This window comes from Ovis canadensis, chromosome 7 (assembly GCF_042477335.2).
Source record: "Ovis canadensis isolate MfBH-ARS-UI-01 breed Bighorn chromosome 7, ARS-UI_OviCan_v2, whole genome shotgun sequence".
Taxonomy (NCBI): Eukaryota; Metazoa; Chordata; class Mammalia; order Artiodactyla; family Bovidae; genus Ovis; species Ovis canadensis.
This window is the reverse complement of record NC_091251.1, coordinates 6,216,049-6,242,592: the sequence shown is the minus strand read 5'-3', so window position 1 is coordinate 6,242,592 and position 26,544 is coordinate 6,216,049.

The window sequence follows — 26,544 nt, the reverse complement described above, 5'->3', positions numbered from 1 at the left end:
GTCCCCGTCGTAAGTCGAGAGCACCTGCCGCAACTCGAGAAAATCCAGGAGGTTTTGCCCTCCAGGCGAGATGAGGCCCATTTCCGCTGAGGCTTCTCGAGGCCAATCACATCTAACCACTGGAACTTCCAAAGGGTCCTTCACACCATTGCTGCAACTCAAGAAGTTCCCCGACATACCCGACTGCACTCGAGAGGAAGCACGTGGTGTCCCGCATACATCCAGGGGAGCCCCGTTTGCGCCTCCTAGCTCGAGATGAGGGATCCTTTCCCTGTTTCGTAGGGAAAGAATTCCCGGCGTTCCCGTCGCATCTCAAGAGGAGGCGCTCTCCACAGGAAAGGCGAGAGGAACTCCAGGGTCATGCCACCATTCCAAGAGTCCCCCAGATGTGTCAGTCCATTCCAGAGGAACCTGTTTTCCCTGCACTGCCTTGACGTTCAAGCCGAGGATCGACTCCCACCACGTGTGCACGTGGGACAGCCCTGTGGGAAAGCCTCGTGGGAAAGCCTCGTGGGAAAGACTCGAGGGAAAACCATAGATCCTTTGATCCACGCGGCGGACTGCGTGACACTGCTGCTACCGCTCTGGAGGAAAGCGCAAGTGCATGCCCGCATTCGAGACGAGGACTGACTCCCCTGGGGACACTCCAGAAGTACCCCAAGATCCATGTCAGCACTGGAGAGGAATCCTCAGGTTCCGGCCCCGACTCCACACAAGGTCTTAGGCCCCGGCATCGACGGGAGAGGAATCCCCAGACGCCCCGGAGGAACTCGCATGAGGACTGGCCTTTCCTGAGGCCACCAGAGCGGGTCCCTGAGGTCCCCGTCGTAAGTCGAGAGCACCTGCCGCAACTCGAGAAAATCCAGGAGGTTTTGCCCTCCAGGCGAGATGAGGCCCATTTCCGCTGAGGCTTCTCGAGGCCAATCACGTCTAACCACTGGAACTTCCAAAGGGTCCTTCACACCCTTGCTGCAACTCAAGAAGTTCCCCGACATACCCGTCTCCACTCGAGAGGAAGCACGTGGGGTCCCGCACACATCCAGGGGAGCCCCGTTTCCGCCTCCTAGCTCGAGATGAGGGATCCTTTCCCTGTTTCGTAGGGAAAGAATTCCCGGCGTTCCCGTCGCATCTCAAGAGGAGGCGCTCTCCACAGGATAGGCGAGAGGAACTCCAGGGTCGTGCCACCATTCCAAGAGTCCCCCAGATGTGTCAGTCCATTCCAGAGGAACCTGTTTTCCCTGCACTGCCTTGACGTTCAAGCCGAGGATCGACTCCCACCACGTGTGCACGTGGGACAGCCCTGTGGGAAAGCCTCGTGGGAAAGCCTCGTGGGAAAGACTCGAGGGAAAACCATAGATCCTTTGATCCACGCGGCGGACTGCGTGACACTGCTGCTACCGCTCTGGAGGAAAGCGCAAGTGCATGCCCGCATTCGAGACGAGGACTGACTCCCCTGGGGAGACTCCAGAAGTACCCCAAGATCCATGTCAGCACTGGAGAGGAATCCTCAGGTTCCGGCCCCGACTCCACACAAGGTCTTAGGCCCCGGCATCAACGGGAGAGGAATCCCGAGAGGCCCCCGAGGAACTCGCATGGGCACTGGCCTTTCCTGAGGCCACCAGAGCGGGTCCCTGAGGTCCCCGTCGTAAGTCGAGAGCACCTGCCGCAACTCGAGAAAATCCAGGAGGTTTTGCCCTCCAGGCGAGATGAGGCCCATTTCCGCTGAGGCTTCTCGAGGCCAATCACATCTAACCACTGTAACTTCCAAAGGGTCCTTCACACCATTGCTGCAACTCAAGAAGTTCCCCGACATACCCGACTGCACTCGAGAGAAAGCACGTGGTGTCCCGCATACATCCAGGGGAGCCCTGTTTGCGCCTCCTAGCTCGAGATGAGGGATCCTCTCCCTGTTTCGTAGGGAAAGAATTCCCGGCGTTCCCGTCGCATCTCAAGAGGAGGCGCTCTCCACAGGAAAGGCGAGAGGAACTCCAGGGTCATGCCACCATTCCAAGAGTCCCCCAGATGTGTCAGTCCATTCCAGAGGAACCTGTTTTCCCTGCACTGCCTTGACGTTCAAGCCGAGGATCGACTACCACCACGTGTGCACGTGGGACAGCCCTGTGGGAAAGCCTCGTGGGAAAGCCTCGTGGGAAAGACTGGAGGGAAAACCATAGATCCTTTGATCCACGCGGCGGACTGCGTGACACTGCTGCTACCGCTCTGGAGGAAAGCGCAAGTGCATGCCCGCATTCGAGACGAGGACTGACTCCCCTGGGGAGACTCCAGAAGTACCCCAAGATCCATGTCAGCACTGGAGAGGAATCCTCAGGTTCCGGCCCCGACTCCACACAAGGTCTTAGGCCCCGGCATCGACGGGAGAGGAATCCCGAGAGGCCCCCGAGGAACTCGCATGGGGACTGGCCTTTCCTGAGGCCACCAGAGCGGGTCCCTGAGGTCCCCGTCGTAAGTCGAGAGCACGTGCCGCAACTCGAGAAAATCCAGGAGGTTTTGCCCTCCAGGCGAGATGAGGCCCATTTCCGCTGAGGCTTCTCGAGGCCAATCACATCTAACCACTGGAACTTCCAAAGGGTCCTTCACACCATTGCTGCAACTCAAGAAGTTCCCCGACATATCCGACTGCACTCGAGAGGAAGCACGTGGTGTCCCGCATACATCCAGGGGAGCCCCGTTTGCGCCTCCTAGCTCGAGATGAGGGATCCTTTCCCTGTTTCGTAGGGAAAGAATTCCCGGCGTTCCCGTCGCATCTCTAGAGGAGGCGCTCTCCACAGGAGAGGCGAGAGGAACTCCAGGGTCGAGACACCATTCCAAGAGTCCCCCAGATGTGTCAGTCCATTTCAGAGGAACCTGTTTTCCCTGCACTGCCTTGACGTTCAAGCCGAGGATCCACTCCCACCACGTGTGCACGTGGGACAGCCCTGTGGGAAAGCCTCGTGGGAAAGCCTCGTGGGAAAGACTCGAGGGAAAACCATAGATCCTTTGATCCACGCGGCGGACTGTGTGACACTGCTGCTACCGCTCTGGAGGAAAGCGCAAGTGCATGCCCGCATTCGAGACGAGGACTGACTCCCCTGGGGAGACTCCAGAAGCACCCCAAGATCCATGTCAGCACTGGAGAGGAATCCTCAGGTTCCGGCCCCGACTCTACACAAGGTCTTAGGCCCCGGCATCGACGGGAGAGGAATCCCGAGACAACCCCGAGGATCTCCCATGGGGACTGGCCTTTCCTGAGGCCACCAGAGCGGGTCCCTGAGGTCCCCGTCGTAAGTCGAGAGCAACTGCCGCAATTCGAGAAATTCCAGGAGGTTTTGCCCTCCAGGCGAGATGAGGCCCATTTCCGCTGAGGCTTCTCGAGGCCAATCACATCTAACCACTGGAACTTCCAAAGGGTCCTTCACACCCTTGCTGCAACTCAAGAAGTTCCCCGACATACCCATCTCCACTCGAGAGGAAGCACGTGGTGTCCCGCACACATCCAGGGGAGCACCGTTTCCGCCTCCTAGCTCGAGATGAGGGATCCTTTACCTGTTTCGTAGGGAAAGAATTCCCGGCGTTCCCGTCGCATCTGAAGAGGAGGCGCTCTCCACAGGAAAGGCGAGAGGAACTCCAGGGTCGTGCCACCATTCCAAGAGTCCCCCAGATGTGTCAGTCCATTCCAGAGGAACCTGTTTTCCCTGCACTGCCTTGACGTTCAAGCCGAGGATCGACTCCCACCACGTGTTCACGTGGGACAGCCCTGTGGGAAAGCCTCGTGGGAAAGCCTCGTGGGAAAGACTCGAGGGAAACCATAGATCCTTTGATCCACGCGGCGGACTGCGTGACAGTGCTGCTACCGCTCTGGAGGAAAGCGCAAGTGCATGCCCGCATTCGAGACGAGGACTGACTCCCCTGGGGAGACTCCAGAAGTACCCCAAGATCCATGTCAGCACTGGAGAGGAATCCTCAGGTTCCGGCCCCGACTCCACACAAGGTCTTAGGCCCCGGCATCGACGGGAGAGGAATCCCCAGAGGCCCCCGAGGAACTCGCATGGATACTGGCCTTTCCTGAGGCCACCAGAGCGGGTCCCTGAGGTCCCCGTCGTAAGTCGAGAGTACCTGCCGCAACTCGACAAAATCCAGGCGGTTTTGCCCTCCAGGCGAGATGAGGCCCATTTCCGCTGAGGCTTCTCAAGGCAAATCACATCTAACCACTGGAACTTCCAAAGGGTCCTTCACACCATTGCTGCAACTCAAGAAGTTCCCCGACATACCCGTCTCCACTCGAGAGGAAGCACGTGGGGTCCCGCACACATCCAGGGGAGCCCCGTTTCCGCCTCCTAGCTCGAGATGAGGGATCCTTTCCCTGTTTCGTAGGGAAAGAATTCCCGGCGTTCCCGTCGCATCTCAAGAGGAGGCGCTCTCCACAGGAAAGGCGAGAGGAACTCCAGGGTCGTGACACCATTCCAAGAGTCCCCCAGATGTGTCAGTCCATTCCAGAGGAAACTGTTTTCCCTGCACTGCCTTGACGTTCAAGCCGAGGATCGACTCCCACCACGTGTGCACGTGGGACAGCCCTGTGGGAAAGCCTCGTGGGAAAGCCTCGTGCGAAAGACTCGAGGGAAAACCATAGATCCTTTGATCCACGCGGCGGACTGCGTGACACTGCTGCTACCGCTCTGGAGGAAAGCGCAAGTGCATGCCCGCATTCGAGACGAGGACTGACTCCCCTGGGGAGACTCCAGAAGAACCCCAAGATCCATGTCAGCACTGGAGAGGAATCCTCAGGTTCCGGCCCCGACTCCACACAAGGTCTTAGGCCCAGGCATCTACGGGAGAGGAATCCCGAGAGGCCCCCGAGGAACTCGCATGGGGACTGGCCTTTCCTGAGGCCACCAGAGCGGGTCCCTGAGGTCCCCGTCGTAAGTCGAGAGCACCTGCCGCAACTCGAGAAAATCCAGGAGGTTTTGCCCTCCAGGCGAGATGAGGCCCATTTCCGCTGAGGCTTCTCGAGGCTAATCACGTCTAACCACTGGAACTTCCAAAGGGTCCTTCACTCCCTTGCTGCAACTCAAGAACTTCCCCGACATACCCGTCTCCACTCGAGAGAAAGCACGTGGGGTCCCGCACACATCCAGGGGAGCCCGTTTCCGCCTCTTAGCTCGAGATGAGGGATCCTTTCCCTGTTTCGTAGGGAAAGAATTCCCGGCGTTCCCGTCGCATCTCAAGAGGAGGCGCTCTCCACAGGAAAGGGGAGAGGAACTCAAGGGTCGTGCCACCATTCCAAGAGACCCCCAGATGTGTCAGTCCATTCCAGAGGAACCTGTTTTCCCTGCACTGCCTTGACTTTCAAGCCGAGGATCGACTCCCACCACGTGTGCACGTGGGACAGCCCTGTGGGAAAGCCTCGTGGGAAAGCCTCGTGGGAAAGACTCGAGGGAAAACCATAGATCCTTTGATCCACGCGGAGGACTGCGTGACACTGCTGCTACCGCTCTGGAGGAAAGTGCAAGTGCATGCCCGCATTCGAGACGAGGACTGACTCCCCTGGGGAGACTCCAGACATACCCCAAGATTCATGTCAGCACTGGAGAGGAATCCTCAGGTTCCGGCCCCGACTCCACACAAGGTCTTAGGCCCCGGCATCGACGGGAGAGGTAACCCGAGAGGCCCCCGAGGAACTCGCATGGGGACTGGCCTTTCCTGAGGCCACCAGAGCGGGTCCCTGAGGTCCCCGTCGTAAGTCGAGAGCACCTGCCGCAACTCGAAAAAATCCAGGAGGTTTTGCCCTCCAGGCGAGATGAGGCCCATTTCCGCTGAGGCTTCTCGAGGCTAATCACGTCTAACCACTGGAACTTCCAAAGGGTCCTTCACACCCTTGCTGCAACTCAAGAACTTCCCCGACATACCCGTCTCCACTCGAGAGGAAGCACGTGGGTCCCGCACACATCCAGGGGAGCCCCTTTTCCGCCTCCTAGCTCGAGATGAGGGATCCTTTCCCTGTTTCGTAGGGAAAGAATTCCCGGCGTTCCCGTCGCATCTCAAGAGGAGGCGCTCTCCACAGGAAAGGCGAGAGGAACTCCAGGGTCGTGCCACCATTTCAAGAGTCCCCCAGATGTGTCAGTCCATTCCAGAGGAACCTGTTTTCCCAGCACTGCCTTGACGTTCAAGCCGAGGATCGACTCCCACCACGTGTGTACGTGGGACAGCCCTGTGGGAAAGCCTCGGGGGAAAGCCTCGTGGGAAAGACTCGAGGGAAAACCATAGATCCTTTGATCCACGCGGCGGACTGCGTGACACTGCTGCTACCGCTCTGGAGGAAAGCGCAAGTGCATGCCCGCATTCGAGACGAGGACTGACTCCCCTGGGGAGACTCCAGAAGTACCCCAAGATCCATGTCACCACTAGAGAGGAATCCTCAGGTTCCGGCCCCGACTCCACACAAGGTATTAGGCCCCGGCATCGACGGGAGAGGAATCCCGAGAGGCCAACCGAGGAACTCGCATGGGGACTGGCCTTTCCTGAGGCCACCAGAGCGGGTCCCTGAGGTCCCCGTCGTAAGTCGAGAGCACCTGCCGCAACTCGAGAAAATCCAGGAGGTTTTGCCCTCCAGGCGAGATGAGGCCCATTTCCGCTGAGGCTCCTCGAGGCCAATCACATCTAACCACTGGAACTTCCAGGGGTCCTTCACACCATTGCTGCAACTCAAGAAGTTCCCCGACATACCCGTCTCCACTCGAGAGGAAGCACGTGGGTCCCGCACACATCCAGGGGAGCCCCGTTTCCGCCTCCTAGCTCGAGATGAGGGATCCTTTCCCTGTTTCGTAGGGAAAGAATTCCCGGCGTTCCCGTCGCATCTCAAGAGGAGGCGCTCTCCACAGGAAAGGCGAGAGGAACTCCAGGGTCGTGCCACCATTCCAAGAGTCCCCAAGATGTTTCAGTCCATTCCAGAGGTACCTGTTTTCCCTGCACTGTCTTGACGTTCAAGCCGAGGATCGACTCCCACCACGTGTGCACGTGGGACAGCCCTGTGGGAAAGCCTCGTGGGAAAGCCTCGTGGGAAAGACTCGAGGGAAAACCATAGATCCTTTGATCCACGCGGCGGACTGCGTGACACTGCTGCTACCACTCTGGAGGAAAGCGCAAGTGCATACCCGCATTCGAGACGAGGACTGACGCCCCTGGGGAGACTCCAGAAGTACCCCAAGATCCATGTCAGCACTGGAGAGGAATCCTCAGGTTCGGGCCCCGACTCCACGCAAGGTCTTAGGCCCCGGCATCTACGGGAGAGGAATCCCGAGACGCCCCCGAGGAACTCGCTTGGGGACTGGCCTTTCCTGAGGCCACCAGAGCGGGTCCCTGAGGTCCCAGTCGTAAGTCGAGAGCACCTGCCGCAACTCGAGAAAATCCAGGAGGTTTTGCCCTCCAGGCGAGATGAGGCCCATTTCCGGTGAGGCTTCTCGAGGCCAATCACATCTAACCACTGGAACTTCCAAAGGGTCCTTCACACAATTGCTGCAACTCAAGAAGTTCCCCGACATACCCGTCTCCACTCGAGAGGAAGCACGTGGTGTCCCGCACACATCCAGGGGAGCCCGTTTCCGCCTCCTAGCTCGAGATGAGGGATCCTTTCCCTGTTTCGTAGGGAAAGAATTCCCGGCGTTCCCGTCGCATCTCAAGAGGAGGCGCTCTCCACAGGAAAGGCGAGAGGAACTCCAGGGTCGTGCCACCATTCCAAGAGTCCCCCAGATGTGTCAGTCCATTCCAGAGGAACCTGTTTTCCCTGCACTGCCTTGACGTTCAAGCCGAGGATCGACTCCCAACACGTGTGCACGTGGGACAGCCCTGTGGGAAAGCCTCGTGGGAAAGCCTCGTGGGAAAGACTCGAGGGAAAACCATAGATCCTTTGATCCACGCGGCGGACTGCGTGACACTGCTGCTACCGCTCTGGAGGAAAGCGCAAGTGCATGCCCGCATTCGAGACGAGGACTGACTCCCCTGGGGAGACTCCAGAAGTACCCCAAGATCCATGTCAGCACTGGAGAGGAATCCTCAGGTTCCGGCCCCGACTCCACACAAGGTCTTAGGCCCTGGCATCGACGGGAGAGGAATCCCGAGACGCCCCCGAGGACTCGCATGGGGACTGGCCTTTCCTGAGGCCACCAGAGCGGGTCCCTGAGGTCCCCGTCGTAAGACGAGAGCACCTGCCGCAACTCGAGAAAATCCAGGAGGTTTTGCCCTCCAGGCGAGATGAGGCCCATTTCCGCTGAGGCTTCTCGAGGCCAATCACATCTAACCACTGGAACTTCCAAAGGGTCCTTCACACCATTGCGGAACTCAAGAAGTTCCCCGACATACCCGTCTCCACTCGAGAGGAAGCACGTGGTGTCCCGCACACATCCAGGGGAGCCCCGTTTCCGCCTCCTAGCTCGAGATGAGGGATCCTTTCCCTGTTTCGTAGGGAAAGAATTCCCGGCGTTCCCGTCGCATCTCAAGAGGAGGCGCTCTCCACAGGAAAGGCGAGAGGAACTCCAGGGTCGTGCCACCATTCCAAGAGTCCCCAAGATGTGTCAGTCCATTCCAGAGGAACCTGTTTTCCCTGCACTGCCTTGACGTTCAAGCCGAGGATCGACTCCCACCACGTGTGCACGTGGGACAGCCCTGTGGGAAATACTCGTGGGAAAGCCTCGTGGGAAAGACTCGAGGGAAAACCATAGATCCTTTGATCCACGCGGCGGACTGCGTGACACTGCTGCTACCGCTCTGGAGGAAAGCACAAGTGCATGCCCGCATTCGAGACGAGGACTGACTCCCCTGGGGAGACTCCAGAAGTACCCCAAGATCCATGTCAGCACTGGAGAGGAATCCTCAGGTTCCGGCCCCGATTCCACACAAGGGCTTAGGCCCCGGCATCGACGGGAGAGGAATCCCCAGAGGCCCCCTAGGAACTCGGATGGGGACTGGCCTTTCCTGAGGCCACCAGAGCGGGTCCCTGAGGTCCCCGTCGTAAGTCGAGAGCACCTGCCGCAACTCGAGAAAATCCAGGAGGTTTTGCCTTCCAGGCGAGATGAGGCCCATTTCTGCTGAGGCTTCTCGAGGCTAATCACGTCTAACCACTGGAAATTCCAAAGGGTCCTTCACACCCTTGCTGCAACTCAAGAAGTTCCCCGACATACCCGTCTCCACTCGAGAGGAAGAACGTGGGTCCCGCACACATCCAGGGGAGCCCCGTTTCCGCCTCCTAGCTCGAGATGAGGGATCCTTTCCCTGTTTCGTAGGGAAAGAATTCCCGGCGTTCCCGTCGCATCTCAAGAGGAGGCGCTCTCCACAGGAAAGGGGAGAGGAACTCCAGGGTCGTGACACCATTCCAAGAGTCCCCCAGATGTGTCAGTCCATTCCAGAGGAACCTGTTTTCCCTGCACTGCCTTGACGTTCAAGCCGAGGATCGACTCCCACCACGTGTGCACGTGGGACAGCCCTGTGGGAAAGCCTCGTGGGAAAGCCTCGTGGGAAAGACTCGAGGGAAAACCATAGATCCTTTGATCCACGGGGCGGAATGCGTGACACTGCTGCTACCGCTCTGGAGGAAAGCGCAATGCATGCCCGCATTCGAGACGAGGACTGACTCCCCTGGGGAGACTCCAGACGTACCCCAAGATCCATGTCAGCACTGGAGAGGAATCCTCAGGTTCCGGCCCCGACTCCACACAAGGTCTTAGGCCCCGGCATCGACGGGAGAGGAATCCCGAGACGTCCCCGAGGAACTCGCATAGGGACTGGCCTTTCCTGAGGCCACCAGAGCGGGTCCCTGAGGTCCCCGTCGTAAGTCGAGAGCACCTGCCGCAACTCGAGAAAATCCAGGAGGTTTTGCCCTCCAGGCGAGATGAGGCCCATTTCCGCTGAGGCTTCTCGTGGCCAATCACATCTAACCACTGGAACTTCCAAAGGGTCCTTCACACCATTGCTGCAACTCAAGAAGTACCCCGACTTACCCGTCTCCACTCGAGAGGAAGCACGTGGAGTCCCGCAAACATCCAGGGGAGCCCCGTTTCCGCCTCCTAGCTCGAGATGAGGGATCCTTTCCCTGTTTCGTAGGGAAAGAATTCCCGGCGTGCCCGTCGCATCTCAAGAGGAGGCGCTCTCCACAGGAAAGGCGAGAGGAACTCCAGGGTCGTGACACCATTCCAAGAGTCCCCCAGATGTGTCAGTCCATTCCAGAGGAACCTGTTTTCCCTGCACTGCCTTGACGTTCAAGCCGAGGATCGACTCCCACCACGTGTGCACGTGGGACAGCCCTGTGGGAAAGCCTCGTGGGAAAGCCTCGAGGGTAAGACTCGAGGGAAAACCATAGATCCTTTGATCCACGCGGCGGACTGCGTGACACTGCTGCTACCGCTCTGGAGGAAAGCGCAAGTGCATGCCCGCATTCGAGACGAGGACTGACTCCCCTGGGGAGACTTCAGAAGTACCCCAAGATCCATGTCAGCACTGGAGAGGAATCCTCAGGTTCCGGCCCCGACTCCACACAAGGTCTTAGGCCCCGGCATCGACGGGAGAGGAATCCCGAGAGGCCCTCGAGGAACTCGCATGGGGACTGGCCTTTCCTGAGGCCACCAGAGCGGGTCCCTGAGGTCCCCGTCGTAAGTCGAGAGCACCTGCCGCAACTCGAGAAAATCCAGGAGGTTTTGCCCTCCAGGCGAGATGAGGCCCATTTCCGCTGAGGCTTCTCGAGGCTAATCACGTCTAACCGCTGGAACTTCCAAAGGGTCCTTCACACCCTTGCTGCAACTCTAGGATTTCCCCAACATACCCGTCTCCACTCGAGAGGAAGCACGTGGGTCCCGCACACATCCAGGGGAGCCCCGTTTCCGCCTCCTAGCTCGAGATGAGGGATCCTTTCCCTGTTTCGTAGGGAAAGAATTCCCGGCGTTCCCGTCGCATCTCAAGAGGAGGCGCTCTCCACAGGAAAGGCGAGAGGAACTCCAGGGTCGTGCCACCATTCCAAGAGTCCCCCAGATGTGTCAGTCCATTCCAGAGGAACCTGTTTTCCCTGCACTTGACGTTCAAGCCGAGGATCGACTCCCACCACGTGTGCACGTGGGACAGCCCTGTGGGAAAGCCTCGTGGGAAAGCCTCGTGGGAAAGACTCGAGGGAAAACCATAGATCCTTTGATCCATGCGGGGAATGCGTGACACTGCTGCTACCGCTCTGGAGGAAAGCGCAATGCATGCCCGCATTCGAGACGAGGACTGACTCCCCTGGGGAGACTCCAGAAGTACCCCAAGATCCATGTCAGCACTGGAGAGGAATCCTCAGGTTCCGGCCCCGATTCCACACAAGGTCTTAGGCCCTGGCATCGACGGGAGAGGAATCCCGAGACGCCCCCGAGGAACTCGCATGGGGACTGGCCTTTCCTGAGGCCACCAGAGCGGGTCCCTGAGGTCCCCGTCGTAAGTCGAGAGCACCTGCCGCAACTCGAGAAAATCCAGGAGGTTTTGCCCTACAGGCGAGATGAGGCCCATTTCCCCTGAGGCTTCTCGAGGCTAATCACGACTAACCACTGGAACTTCCAAAGGGTCCTTCACACCCTTGCTGCAACTCAAGAAGTTCCCCGACATACCCGTCTCCACTCGAGAGGAAGCACGTGCGTTCCGCACACATCCAGGGGAGCCCCATTTCCGCCTCCTAGCTCGAGACGAGGGATCCTTTCCCTGTTTCGTAGGGAAAGAATTCCCGGCATTCCCGTCGCATGTCAAGAGGAGGCGCTCTCCACAGGAAAGGCGAGAGGAACTCCAGGGTCGTGCCACCATTCCAAGAGTCCCCCAGATGTGTCAGTCCATTCCATAGGAACCTGTTTTCCCTGCACTGCCTTGACGTTCAAGCCGAGGATCGACTCCCACCACGTGTGCACGTGGGACAGCCCTGTGGGAAAGCCTCGTGGGAAAGCCTCGTGGGTAAGACTCGAGGGAAAACCATAGATCGTTTGATCCACGCGGCGGACTGCGTGACACTGCTGCTACCGCTCTGGAGGAAAGCGCAAGTGCATGCCCGCATTCGAGACGAGGACTGACTCCCCTGGGGAGACTCCAGAAGTACCCCAAGATCCATGTCAGCACTGGAGAGGAATCCTCAGGTTCCGGCCCCGACTCCACACAAGGTCTTAGGCCCCGGCATCGACGGGAGAGGAATCCCGAGATGCCCCCGAGGAACTCGCATGGGGACTGGCCTTTCATGAGGCCACCAGAGCGGTTCCCTGAGGACCCCGTCGTAAATCGAGAGCACCTGCCGCAACTCTGGAAAATCCAGGAGGTTTTGCCCTCCAGGTGAGATGAGGCCCATTTCCGCTGAGGGTTCTCGAGGCCAATCACATCTAACCACTGGAACTTCCAAAGGGTCCTTCACACCATTGCTGCAACTCAAGAAGTTCCCCGACATACCCGTGTCCACTCGAGAGGAAGCACGTGGGGTCCCGCACACATCCAGGGGAGCCCCGTTTCCGCCTCCTAGCTCGAGATGAGGGATCCTCTCCCTGTTTCGTAGGGAAAGAATTCCCGGCGTTCCCGTCGCATCTCAAGAGGAGGCGCTCTCCACAGGAAAGGCGAGAGGAACTCCAGGGTCGTGCCACCATTCCAAGAGTCCCCCAGATGTGTCAGTCCATTCCAGAGGAAACTGTTTTCACTGCACTGCCTTAACGTTCAAGCCGAGGATCGACTCCCACCACGTGTGCACGTGGGACAGCCCTGTGGGAAAGCTTCGTGGGAAAGCCTCGTGGGAAAGACTCGAGGGAAAACCATAGATCCTTTGATCCACGCGGAGGACTGCGTGACACTGCTGCTACCGCTCTGGAGGAAAGCGCAAGTGCATGCCCGCATTCGAGACGAGGACTGACTCCCCTGGGGAGACTCCAGAAGTACCCCAAGATCCATGTCAGCACTGGAGAGGAATCCTCAGGTTCCGGCCCCGACTCCACACAAGGTCTTAGGCCCCGGTATCGACGGCAGAGGAATCCCGAGAGGCCCCCGAGGAACTCGCATGGGGACTGGCCTTTCCTGAGGCCACCAGAGCGGGTCCCTGAGGTCCCCGTCGTAAGTCGAGAGCACCTGCCGCAACTCGAGAAAATCCAGGACGTTTTGCCCTCCAGGCGAGATGAGGCCCATTTCCGCTGAGGCTTCTCGAGGCCAATCACATCTAACCACTGGAACTTCCAAAGGGTCCTTCACACCCTTGCTGCAACTCAAGAAGTTCCTTGACATACCCGTCTCCACTCGAGAGGAAGCACGTGGTGTCCCGCACACATCCAGGGGAGCCCCGTTTCCGCCTCCTAGCTCGAGATGAGGGATCCTTTCCCTGTTTCGTAGGGAAAGAATTCCCGGCGTTCCCGTCGCATCTCAAGAGGAGGCGCTCTCCACAGGAAAGGCGAGAGGAACTCCAGGGTCGTGCCACCATTCCAAGAGTCCCCCAGATGTGTCAGTCCGTTCCAGAGGAACCTGTTTTCCCTGCACTGCCTTGACGTTCAAGCCGAGGATCGACTCCCACCACGTGTACACGTGGGACAGCCCTGTGGGAAAGCCTCGTGGGAAAGCCTCGTGGGAAAGACTCGAGGGAAAACCAAACATCCTTTGATCCACGCGGCGGACTGCGTGACACTGCTGCTACCGCTCTGGAGGAAAGCGCAAGTGCATGCCCGCATTCGAGACGAGGACTGACTCCCCTGGGGAGACTCCAGAAGTACCCCAAGATCCATGTCAGCACTGGAGAGGAATCCTCAGGTTCCGGCCCCGACTCCACACAAGGTCTTAGGCCCCGGCATCGACGGGAGAGGAATCCCGAGAGGCCCCCGAGGAACTCGCATGGGGACTGGCCTTTCCTGAGGCCACCAGAGCGGGTCCCTGAGGTCCCCGTCGTAAGTCGAGAGCACCTGCCGCAACTCGAGAAAATCCAGGAGGTTTTGCCCTCCAGGCGAGATGAGGCCCATTTCCGCTGAGGCTTCTCGAGGCTAATCACGTCTAACCACTGGATTTCCAAAGGGTCCTTCACACCCTTGCTGCAACTCAAGAAGTTCCCTGACATACCCGTCTCCACTCGAGAGGAAGCACGTGGTGTCCCGCACACATCCAGGGGAGCCCCGTTTCTGCCTCCTAGCTCGAGATGAGGGATCCTTTCCCTGTTTCGTAGGGAAAGAATTCCCGGCGTTCCCGTCGCATCTCAAGAGGAGGCGCTCTCCACAGGAAAGGCGAGAGGAACTCCAGGGTCGTGCCACCATTCCAAGAGTCCCCCAGATGTGTCAGTCCGTTCCAGAGGAACCTGTTTTCCCTGCACTGCTTTGACGTTCAAGCCGAGGATCGACTCCCACCACGTGTACACGTGGGACAGCCCTGTGGGAAAGCCTCGTGGGAAAGCCTCGTGGGAAAGACTCGAGGGAAAACCAAACATCCTTTGATCCACGCGGCGAACTGCGTGACACAGCTGCTACCGCTCTGGAGGAAAGCGCAAGTGCATGCCCGCCTTCGAGACGAGGACTGTCTCCCCTGGGGAGACTCCAGAAGTACCCCAAGATCCATGTCAGCACTGGAGAAGAATCCTCAGGTTCCGGCCCCGACTCCACACAAGGTCTTAGGCCCCGGCATCGACGGGAGAGGAATACCGAGAGGCCCCCGAGGAACTCGCATGGGGACTGGCCTTTCCTGAGGCCACCAGAGCGGGTCCCTGAGGTCCCCGTCGTAAGTCGAGAGCACCTGCCGCAACTCGAGAAAATCCAGGAGGTTTTGCCCTCCAGGCGAGTTGAGGCCCATTTCCGCTGAGGCTTCTCGAGGCCAATCACATCTAACCACTGGAACTTCCAAAGGGTCCTTCACACCCTTGCTGCAACTCAAGAACTTCCCCGACATACCCGTCTCCACTCGAGAGGAAGCACGTGGAGTCCCGCACACATCCAGGGGAGCCCCGTTTCCGCCTCCTAGCTCGAGATGAGGGATCCTTTCCCTGTTTCGTAGGGAAAGAATTCCCGGCGTGCCCGTCGCATCTCAAGAGGAGGCGCTCTCCACAGGAAAGGCGAGAGGAACTCCAGGGTCGTGACACCATTCCAAGAGTCCCCCAGATGTGTCAGTCCATTCCAGAGGAACCTGTTTTCCCTGCACTGCCTTGACGTTCAAGCCGAGGATCGACTCCCACCACGTGTGCACGTGGGACAGCCCTGTGGGAAAGCCTCGTGGGAAAGCCTCGTGGGAAAGACTCGAGGGAAAACCATAGATCCTTTGATCCACGCGGCGGACTGCGTGACACTGCTGCTACCGCTCTGGAGGAAAGCGCAAGTGCATGCCCGCATTCGAGACGAGGACTGACTCCCCTGGGGAGACTTCAGAAGTACCCCAAGATCCATGTCAGCACTGGAGAGGAATCCTCAGGTTCCGGCCCCGACTCCACACAAGGTCTTAGGCCCCGGCATCGACGGGAGAGGAATCCCGAGAGGCCCTCGAGGAACTCGCATGGGGACTGGCCTTTCCTGAGGCCACCAGAGCGGGTCCCTGAGGTCCCCGTCGTAAGTCGAGAGCACCTGCCGCAACTCGAGAAAATCCACGAGGCTTTGCCCTCCAGGCGAGATGAGGCCCATTTCCGTTGAGGCTTCTCGAGGCTAATCACGTCTAACCACTGGAACTTCCAAAGGGTCCTTCACACCCTTGCTGCAACTCAAGAAGTTCCCCAACATACCCGTCTCCACTCGAGAGGAAGCACGTGGGTCCCGCACACATCCAGGGGAGCCCCGTTTCCGCCTCCTAGCTCGAGATGAGGGATCCTTTCCCTGTTTCGTAGGGAAAGAATTCCCGGCGTTCCCGTCGCATCTCAAGAGGAGGCGCTCTCCACAGGAAAGGCGAGAGGAACTCCAGGGTCGTGCCACCATTCCAAGAGTCCCCCAGATGTGTCAGTCCATTCCAGAGGAACCTGTTTTCCCTGCACTTGACGTTCAAGCCGAGGATCGACTCCCACCACGTGTGCACGTGGGACAGCCCTGTGGGAAAGCCTCGTGGGAAAGCCTCTTGGGAAAGACTCGAGGGAAAACCATAGATCCTTTGATCCACGCGGGGAATGCGTGACACTGCTGCTACCGCTCTGGAGGAAAGCGCAATGCATGCCCGCATTCGAGACGAGGACTGACTCCCCTGGGGAGACTCCAGAAGTACCCCAAGATCCATGTCAGCACTGGAGAGGAATCCTCAGGTTCCGGCCCCGACTCCACACAAGGTCTTAGGCCCTGGCATCGACGGGAGAGGAATCCCGAGACGCCCCCGAGGAACTCGCATGGGGACTGGCCTTTCCTGAGGCCACCAGAGAGGTTCCCTGAGGTCCCCGTCGTAATTCGAGAGCACCTGCCGCAACTCTAGAAAATCCAGGAGGTTTTGCCCTCCAGATGAGATGAGGCCCATTTCCTCTGAGGGTTCTCGAGGCCAATCACATCTAACCACTGGAACTTCCAAAGGGTCCTTCACACCATTGCTGCAACTCAAGAAGTTCCCCGACATACCCGTCTCCACTCGAGAGGAAGCACGTGGGGTCCCGCACACATCCAGGGGAGCCCCGTTTCCGCCTCCTAGCTCGAGATGAGGGATCCTTTCCCTGTTTCGTAGGGAAAGAATTCCCGGCGTTCCCGTCGCATCTCAAGAGGAGGCGCTCTCCACAGGAAAGGCGAGAGGAACTCCAGGGTCGTGCCACCATTCCAAGTGTCCCCCAGATGTGTCAGTCCATTCCAGAGGAACCTGTTTTCCCTGCACTGCCTTGACGTTCAAGCCGAGGATCGACTCCCACCACGTGTGCACGTGGGACAGCCCTGTGGGAAAGCCTCGTGGGAAAGCCTCGTGGGAAAGACTCGAGGGAAAACCATAGATCCTTTGATCCACGCGGCGGACTGCGTGACACTGCTGCTACCGCTCTGGAGGAAAGCGCAAGTGCATGCCCGCATTCGAGACGAGGACTGACTCCCCTGGGGAGACTTCAGAAGTACCCCAAAATCCATGTCAGCACTGGAGAGGAATCCTCAGGTTCCGGCCCCGACTCCACACAAGGTCTTAGGCCCCGGCATCGACGGGAGAGGAATCCCGAGAGGCCCTCGAGGAACTCGCATGGGGACTGGCCTTTCCTGAGGCCACCAGAGAGGGTCCCTGAGGTCCCCGTCGTAAGTCGAGAGCACCTGCCGCAACTCGAGAAAATCCACGAGGCTTTGCCCTCCAGGCGAGATGAGGCCCATTTCCGTTGAGGATTCTCGAGGCTAATCACGTCTAACCACTGGAACTTCCAAAGGGTCCTTCACACCCTTGCTGCAACTCAAGAAGTTCCCCAACATACCCGTCTCCACTCGAGAGGAAGCACGTGGGTCCCGCACACATCCAGGGGAGCCCCGTTTCCGCCTCCTAGCTCGAGATGAGGGATCCATTCCCTGTTTCGTAGGGAAAGAATTCCCGGCGTTCCCGTCGCATCTCAAGAGGAGGCGCTCTCCACAGGAAAGGCGAGAGGAACTCCAGGGTCGTGCCACCATTCCAAGAGTCCCCCAGATGTGTCAGTCCATTCCAGAGGAACCTGTTTTCCCTGCACTTGACGTTCAAGCCGAGGATCGACTCCCACCACGTGTGCACGTGGGACAGCCCTGTGGGAAAGCCTCGTGGGAAAGCCTCGTGGGAAAGACTCGAGGGAAAACCATAGATCCTTTGATCCACGCAGGGAATGCGTGACACTGCTGCTACCGCTCTGGAGGAAAGCGCAATGCATGCCCGCATTCGAGACGAGGACTGACTCCCCTGGGGATACTCCAGAAGTACCCCAAGATCCATGTCAGCACTGGAGAGGAATCCTCAGGTTCCGGCCCCGACTCCACACAAGGTCTTAGGCCCTGGCATCGACGGGAGAGGAATCCCGAGACGCCCCCGAGGAACTCGCATGGGGACTGGCCTTTCCTGAGGCCACCAGAGAGGTTCCCTGAGGTCCCCGTCGTAATTCGAGAGCACCTGCCGCAACTCTAGAAAATCCAGGAGGTTTTGCCCTCCAGATGAGATGAGGCCCATTTCCTCTGAGGGTTCTCGAGGCCAATCACATCTAACCACTGGAACTTCCAAAGGGTCCTTCACACCCTTGCTGCAACTCAAGAAGTTCCCCGACATACCCGTCTCCACTCGAGAGGAAGCACGTGGGGTCCCGCACACATCCAGGGGAGCCCCGTTTCCGCCTCCTAGCTCGAGATGAGGGATCCTTTCCCTGTTTCGTAGGGAAAGAATTCCCGGCGTTCCCGTCGCATCTCAAGAGGAGGCGCTCTCCACAGGAAAGGCGAGAGGAACTCCAGGGTCGTGCCACCATTCCAAGTGTCCCCCAGATGTGTCAGTCCATTCCAGAGGAACCTGTTTTCCCTGCACTGCCTTGACGTTCAAGCCGAGGATCGACTCCCACCACGTGTGCACCTGGGACAGCCCTGTGGGAAAGCCTCGTGGGAAAGCCTCGTGGGAAAGACTCGAGGGAAAACCATAGATCCTTTGATCCACGCGGCGGACTGCGTGACACTGCTGCTACCGCTCTGGAGGAAAGCGCAAGTGCATGCCCGCATTCGAGACGAGGACTGACTCCCCTGGGGAGACTCCAGAAGTACCCCAAGATCCATGTCAGCACTGGAGAGGAATCCTCAGGTTCCGGCCCCGACTCCACACAAGGTCTTAGGCCCCGGCATCGACGGCAGAGGAATCCCGAGAGGCCCCCGAGGAACTCGCATGGGGACTGGCCTTTCCTGAGGCCACCAGAGCGGGTCCCTGAGGTCCCCGTCGTAAGTCGAGAGCACCTGCCGCAACTCGAGAAAATCCAGGAGGTTTTGCCCTCCAGGCGAGATGAGGCCCATTTCCGCTGAGGCTTCTCGAGGCCAATCACATCTAACCACTGGAACTTCCAAAGGGTCCTTCACACCCTTGCTGCAACTCAAGAAGTTCCTTGACATACCCGTCTCCACTCGAGAGGAAGCACGTGGTGTCCCGCACACATCCAGGGGAGCCCCGTTTCCGCCTCCTAGCTCGAGATGAGGGATCCTTTCCCTGTTTCGTAGGGAAAGAATTCCCGGCGTTCCCGTCGCATCTCAAGAGGAGGCGCTCTCCACAGGAAAGGCGAGAGGAACTCCAGGGTCGTGCCACCATTCCAAGAGTCCCCCAGATGTGTCAGTCCGTTCCAGAGGAACCTGTTTTCCCTGCACTGCCTTGACGTTCAAGCCGAGGATCGACTCCCACCACGTGTACACGTGGGACAGCCCTGTGGGAAAGCCTCGTGGGAAAGCCTCGTGGGAAAGACTCGAGGGAAAACCAAACATCCTTTGATCCACGCGGCGGACTGCGTGACACTGCTGCTACCGCTCTGGAGGAAAGCGCAAGTGCATGCCCGCATTCGAGACGAGGACTGACTCCCCTGGGGAGACTCCAGAAGTACCCCAAGATCCATGTCAGCACTGGAGAGGAATCCTCAGGTTCCGGCCCCGACTCCACACAAGGTCTTAGGCCCCGGCATCGACGGGAGAGGAATCCCGAGAGGCCCCCGAGGAACTCGCATGGGGACTGGCCTTTCCTGAGGCCACCAGAGCGGGTCCCTGAGGTCCCCGTCGTAAGTCGAGAGCACCTGCCGCAACTCGAGAAAATCCAGGAGGTTTTGCCCTCCAGGCGAGATGAGGCCCATTTCCGCTGAGGCTTCTCGAGGCTAATCACGTCTAACCACTGGATTTCCAAAGGGTCCTTCACACCCTTGCTGCAACTCAAGAAGTTCCCTGACATACCCGTCTCCACTCGAGAGGAAGCACGTGGTGTCCCGCACACATCCAGGGGAGCCCCGTTTCTGCCTCCTAGCTCGAGATGAGGGATCCTTTCCCTGTTTCGTAGGGAAAGAATTCCCGGCGTTCCCGTCGCATCTCAAGAGGAGGCGCTCTCCACAGGAAAGGCGAGAGGAACTCCAGGGTCGTGCCACCATTCCAAGAGTCCCCCAGATGTGTCAGTCCGTTCCAGAGGAACCTGTTTTCCCTGCACTGCTTTGACGTTCAAGCCGAGGATCGACTCCCACCACGTGTACACGTGGGACAGCCCTGTGGGAAAGCCTCGTGGGAAAGCCTCGTGGGAAAGACTCGAGGGAAAACCAAACATCCTTTGATCCACGCGGCGAACTGCGTGACACAGCTGCTACCGCTCTGGAGGAAAGCGCAATTGCATGCCCGCCTTCGAGACGAGGACTGTCTCCCCTGGGGAGACTCCAGAAGTACCCCAAGATCCATGTCAGCACTGGAGAGGAATCCTCAGGTTCCGGCCCCGACTCCACACAAGGTCTTAGGCCCCGGCATCGACGGGAGAGGAATACCGAGAGGCCCCCGAGGAACTCGCATGGGGACTGGCCTTTCCTGAGGCCACCAGAGCGGGTCCCTGAGGTCCCCGTCGTAAGTCGAGAGCACCTGCCGCAACTCGAGAAAATCCAGGAGGTTTTGCCCTCCAGGCGAGATGAGGCCCATTTCCGCTGAGGCTTCTCGAGGCCAATCACATCTAACCACTGGAACTTCCAAAGGGTCCTTCACACCCTTGCTGCAACTCAAGAACTTCCCCGACATACCCGTCTCCACTCGAGAGGAAGCACGTGGAGTCCCGCACACATCCAGGGGAGCCCCGTTTCCGCCTCCTAGCTCGAGATGAGGGATCCTTTCCCTGTTTCGTAGGGAAAGAATTCCCGGCGTGCCCGTCGCATCTCAAGAGGAGGCGCTCTCCACAGGAAAGGCGAGAGGAACTCCAGGGTCGTGACACCATTCCAAGAGTCCCCCAGATGTGTCAGTCCATTCCAGAGGAACCTGTTTTCCCTGCACTGCCTTGACGTTCAAGCCGAGGATCGACTCCCACCACGTGTGCACGTGGGACAGCCCTGTGGGAAAGCCTCGTGGGAAAGCCTCGTGGGAAAGACTCGAGGGAAAACCATAGATCCTTTGATCCACGCGGCGGACTGCGTGACACTGCTGCTACCGCTCTGGAGGAAAGCGCAAGTGCATGCCCGCATTCGAGACGAGGACTGACTCCCCTGGGGAGACTTCAGAAGTACCCCAAGATCCATGTCAGCACTGGAGAGGAATCCTCAGGTTCCGGCCCCGACTCCACACAAGGTCTTAGGCCCCGGCATCGACGGGAGAGGAATCCCGAGAGGCCCTCGAGGAACTCGCATGGGGACTGGCCTTTCCTGAGGCCACCAGAGCGGGTCCCTGAGGTCCCCGTCGTAAGTCGAGAGCACCTGCCGCAACTCGAGAAAATCCACGAGGCTTTGCCCTCCAGGCGAGATGAGGCCCATTTCCGTTGAGGCTTCTCGAGGCTAATCACGTCTAACCACTGGAACTTCCAAAGGGTCCTTCACACCCTTGCTGCAACTCAAGAAGTTCCCCAACATACCCGTCTCCACTCGAGAGGAAGCACGTGGGTCCCGCACACATCCAGGGGAGCCCCGTTTCCGCCTCCTAGCTCGAGATGAGGGATCCTTTCCCTGTTTCGTAGGGAAAGAATTCCCGGCGTTCCCGTCGCATCTCAAGAGGAGGCGCTCTCCACAGGAAAGGCGAGAGGAACTCCAGGGTCGTGCCACCATTCCAAGAGTCCCCCAGATGTGTCAGTCCATTCCAGAGGAACCTGTTTTCCCTGCACTTGACGTTCAAGCCGAGGATCGACTCCCACCACGTGTGCACGTGGGACAGCCCTGTGGGAAAGCCTCGTGGGAAAGCCTCGTGGGAAAGACTCGAGGGAAAACCATAGATCCTTTGATCCACGCGGGGAATGCGTGACACTGCTGCTACCGCTCTGGAGGAAAGCGCAATGCATGCCCGCATTCGAGACGAGGACTGACTCCCCTGGGGAGACTCCAGAAGTACCCCAAGATCCATGTCAGCACTGGAGAGGAATCCTCAGGTTCCGGCCCCGACTCCACACAAGGTCTTAGGCCCTGGCATCGACGGGAGAGGAATCCCGAGACGCCCCCGAGGAACTCGCATGGGGACTGGCCTTTCCTGAGGCCACCAGAGAGGTTCCCTGAGGTCCCCGTCGTAATTCGAGAGCACCTGCCGCAACTCTAGAAAATCCAGGAGGTTTTGCCCTCCAGATGAGATGAGGCCCATTTCCTCTGAGGGTTCTCGAGGCCAATCACATCTAACCACTGGAACTTCCAAAGGGTCCTTCACACCATTGCTGCAACTCAAGAAGTTCCCCGACATACCCGTCTCCACTCGAGAGGAAGCACGTGGGGTCCCGCACACATCCAGGGGAGCCCCGTTTCCGCCTCCTAGCTCGAGATGAGGGATCCTTTCCCTGTTTCGTAGGGAAAGAATTCCCGGCGTTCCCGTCGCATCTCAAGAGGAGGCGCTCTCCACAGGAAAGGCGAGAGGAACTCCAGGGTCGTGCCACCATTCCAAGTGTCCCCCAGATGTGTCAGTCCATTCCAGAGGAACCTGTTTTCCCTGCACTGCCTTGACGTTCAAGCCGAGGATCGACTCCCACCACGTGTGCACGTGGGACAGCCCTGTGGGAAAGCCTCGTGGGAAAGCCTCGTGGGAAAGACTCGAGGGAAAACCATAGATCCTTTGATCCACGCGGCGGACTGCGTGACACTGCTGCTACCGCTCTGGAGGAAAGCGCAAGTGCATGCCCGCATTCGAGACGAGGACTGACTCCCCTGGGGAGACTTCAGAAGTACCCCAAGATCCATGTCAGCACTGGAGAGGAATCCTCAGGTTCCGGCCCCGACTCCACACAAGGTCTTAGGCCCCGGCATCGACGGGAGAGGAATCCCGAGAGGCCCTCGAGGAACTCGCATGGGGACTGGCCTTTCCTGAGGCCACCAGAGCGGGTCCCTGAGGTCCCCGTCGTAAGTCGAGAGCACCTGCCGCAACTCGAGAAAATCCACGAGGCTTTGCCCTCCAGGCGAGATGAGGCCCATTTCCGTTGAGGCTTCTCGAGGCTAATCACGTCTAACCACTGGAACTTCCAAAGGGTCCTTCACACCCTTGCTGCAACTCAAGAAGTTCCCCAACATACCCGTCTCCACTCGAGAGGAAGCACGTGGGTCCCGCACACATCCAGGGGAGCCCCGTTTCCGCCTCCTAGCTCGAGATGAGGGATCCTTTCCCTGTTTCGTAGGGAAAGAATTCCCGGCGTTCCCGTCGCATCTCAAGAGGAGGCGCTCTCCACAGGAAAGGCGAGAGGAACTCCAGGGTCGTGCCACCATTCCAAGAGTCCCCCAGATGTGTCAGTCCATTCCAGAGGAACCTGTTTTCCCTGCACTTGACGTTCAAGCCGAGGATCGACTCCCACCACGTGTGCACGTGGGACAGCCCTGTGGGAAAGCCTCGTGGGAAAGCCTCGTGGGAAAGACTCGAGGGAAAACCATAGATCCTTTGATCCACGCGGGGAATGCGTGACACTGCTGCTACCGCTCTGGAGGAAAGCGCAATGCATGCCCGCATTCGAGACGAGGACTGACTCCCCTGGGGAGACTCCAGAAGTACCCCAAGATCCATGTCAGCACTGGAGAGGAATCCTCAGGTTCCGGCCCCGACTCCACACAAGGTCTTAGGCCCTGGCATCGACGGGAGAGGAATCCCGAGACGCCCCCGAGGAACTCGCATGGGGACTGGCCTTTCCTGAGGCCACCAGAGAGGTTCCCTGAGGTCCCCGTCGTAATTCGAGAGCACCTGCCGCAACTCTAGAAAATCCAGGAGGTTTTGCCCTCCAGATGAGATGAGGCCCATTTCCTCTGAGGGTTCTCGAGGCCAATCACATCTAACCACTGGAACTTCCAAAGGGTCCTTCACACCATTGCTGCAACTCAAGAAGTTCCCCGACATACCCGTCTCCACTCGAGAGGAAGCACGTGGGGTCCCGCACACATCCAGGGGAGCCCCGTTTCCGCCTCCTAGCTCGAGATGAGGGATCCTTTCCCTGTTTCGTAGGGAAAGAATTCCCGGCGTTCCCGTCGCATCTCAAGAGGAGGCGCTCTCCACAGGAAAGGCGAGAGGAACTCCAGGGTCGTGCCACCATTCCAAGTGTCCCCCAGATGTGTCAGTCCATTCCAGAGGAACCTGTTTTCCCTGCACTGCCTTGACGTTCAAGCCGAGGATCGACTCCCACCACGTGTGCACGTGGGACAGCCCTGTGGGAAAGCCTCGTGGGAAAGCCTCGTGGGAAAGACTCGAGGGAAAACCATAGATCCTTTGATCCACGCGGCGGACTGCGTGACACTGCTGCTACCGCTCTGGAGGAAAGCGCAAGTGCATGCCCGCATTCGAGACGAGGACTGACTCCCCTGGGGAGACTTCAGAAGTACCCCAAGATCCATGTCAGCACTGGAGAGGAATCCTCAGGTTCCGGCCCCGACTCCACACAAGGTCTTAGGCCCCGGCATCGACGGGAGAGGAATCCCGAGAGGCCCTCGAGGAACTCGCATGGGGACTGGCCTTTCCTGAGGCCACCAGAGAGGGTCCCTGAGGTCCCCGTCGTAAGTCGAGAGCACCTGCCGCAACTCGAGAAAATCCACGAGGCTTTGCCCTCCAGGCGAGATGAGGCCCATTTCCGTTGAGGCTTCTCGAGGCTAATCACGTCTAACCACTGGAACTTCCAAAGGGTCCTTCACACCCTTGCTGCAACTCAAGAAGTTCCCCAACATACCCGTCTCCACTCGAGAGGAAGCACGTGGGTCCCGCACACATCCAGGGGAGCCCCGTTTCCGCCTCCTAGCTCGAGATGAGGGATCCATTCCCTGTTTCGTAGGGAAAGAATTCCCGGCGTTCCCGTCGCATCTCAAGAGGAGGCGCTCTCCACAGGAAAGGCGAGAGGAACTCCAGGGTCGTGCCACCATTCCAAGAGTCCCCCAGATGTGTCAGTCCATTCCAGAGGAACCTGTTTTCCCTGCACTTGACGTTCAAGCCGAGGATCGACTCCCACCACGTGTGCACGTGGGACAGCCCTGTGGGAAAGCCTCGTGGGAAAGCCTCGTGGGAAAGACTCGAGGGAAAACCATAGATCCTTTGATCCACGCGGGGAATGCGTGACACTGCTGCTACCGCTCTGGAGGAAAGCGCAATGCATGCCCGCATTCGAGACGAGGACTGACTCCCCTGGGGATACTCCAGAAGTACCCCAAGATCCATGTCAGCACTGGAGAGGAATCCTCAGGTTCCGGCCCCGACTCCACACAAGGTCTTAGGCCCTGGCATCGACGGGAGAGGAATCCCGAGACGCCCCCGAGGAACTCGCATGGGGACTGGCCTTTCCTGAGGCCACCAGAGAGGTTCCCTGAGGTCCCCGTCGTAATTCGAGAGCACCTGCCGCAACTCTAGAAAATCCAGGAGGTTTTGCCCTCCAGATGAGATGAGGCCCATTTCCTCTGAGGGTTCTCGAGGCCAATCACATCTAACCACTGGAACTTCCAAAGGGTCCTTCACACCCTTGCTGCAACTCAAGAAGTTCCCCGACATACCCGTCTCCACTCGAGAGGAAGCACGTGGGGTCCCGCACACATCCAGGGGAGCCCCGTTTCCGCCTCCTAGCTCGAGATGAGGGATCCTTTCCCTGTTTCGTAGGGAAAGAATTCCCGGCGTTCCCGTCGCATCTCAAGAGGAGGCGCTCTCCACAGGAAAGGCGAGAGGAACTCCAGGGTCGTGCCACCATTCCAAGTGTCCCCCAGATGTGTCAGTCCATTCCAGAGGAACCTGTTTTCCCTGCACTGCCTTGACGTTCAAGCCGAGGATCGACTCCCACCACGTGTGCACCTGGGACAGCCCTGTGGGAAAGCCTCGTGGGAAAGCCTCGTGGGAAAGACTCGAGGGAAAACCATAGATCCTTTGATCCACGCGGCGGACTGCGTGACACTGCTGCTACCGCTCTGGAGGAAAGCGCAAGTGCATGCCCGCATTCGAGACGAGGACTGACTCCCCTGGGGAGACTCCAGAAGTACCCCAAGATCCATGTCAGCACTGGAGAGGAATCCTCAGGTTCCGGCCCCGACTCCACACAAGGTCTTAGGCCCCGGCATCGACGGGAGAGGAATCCCGAGAGGCCCCCGAGGAACTCGCATGGGGACTGGCCTTTCCTGAGGCCACCAGAGCGCGTCCCTGAGGTCCCCGTCGTAAGTCGAGAGCACCTGCCGCAACTCGAGAAAATCCAGGTGGTATTGCCCTCCAGGCGAGATGAGGCCCATTTCCGCTGAGGCTTCTCGAGGCCAATCACATCTAACCACTGGAACTTCCAAAGGGTCCTTCACACCCTTGCTGCAACTCAAGAAGTTCCCCAACATACCCGTTTGCACTCGAGAGGAAGCACGTGGTGTCCCGCACACATCCAGGGGAGCCCCGTTTCCGCCTCCTAGCTCGAGATGAGGGATCCTTTCCCTGTTTCTTAGGGAAAGAATTCCCGGCGTTCCCTTCGCATCTCAAGAGGAGGCGCTCTCCACAGGAAAGGCGAGAGGAACTCCAGGGTCATGCCACCATTCCAAGAGACCCCCAGATGTGTCAGTCCATTCCAGAGGAACCTGTTTTCCCT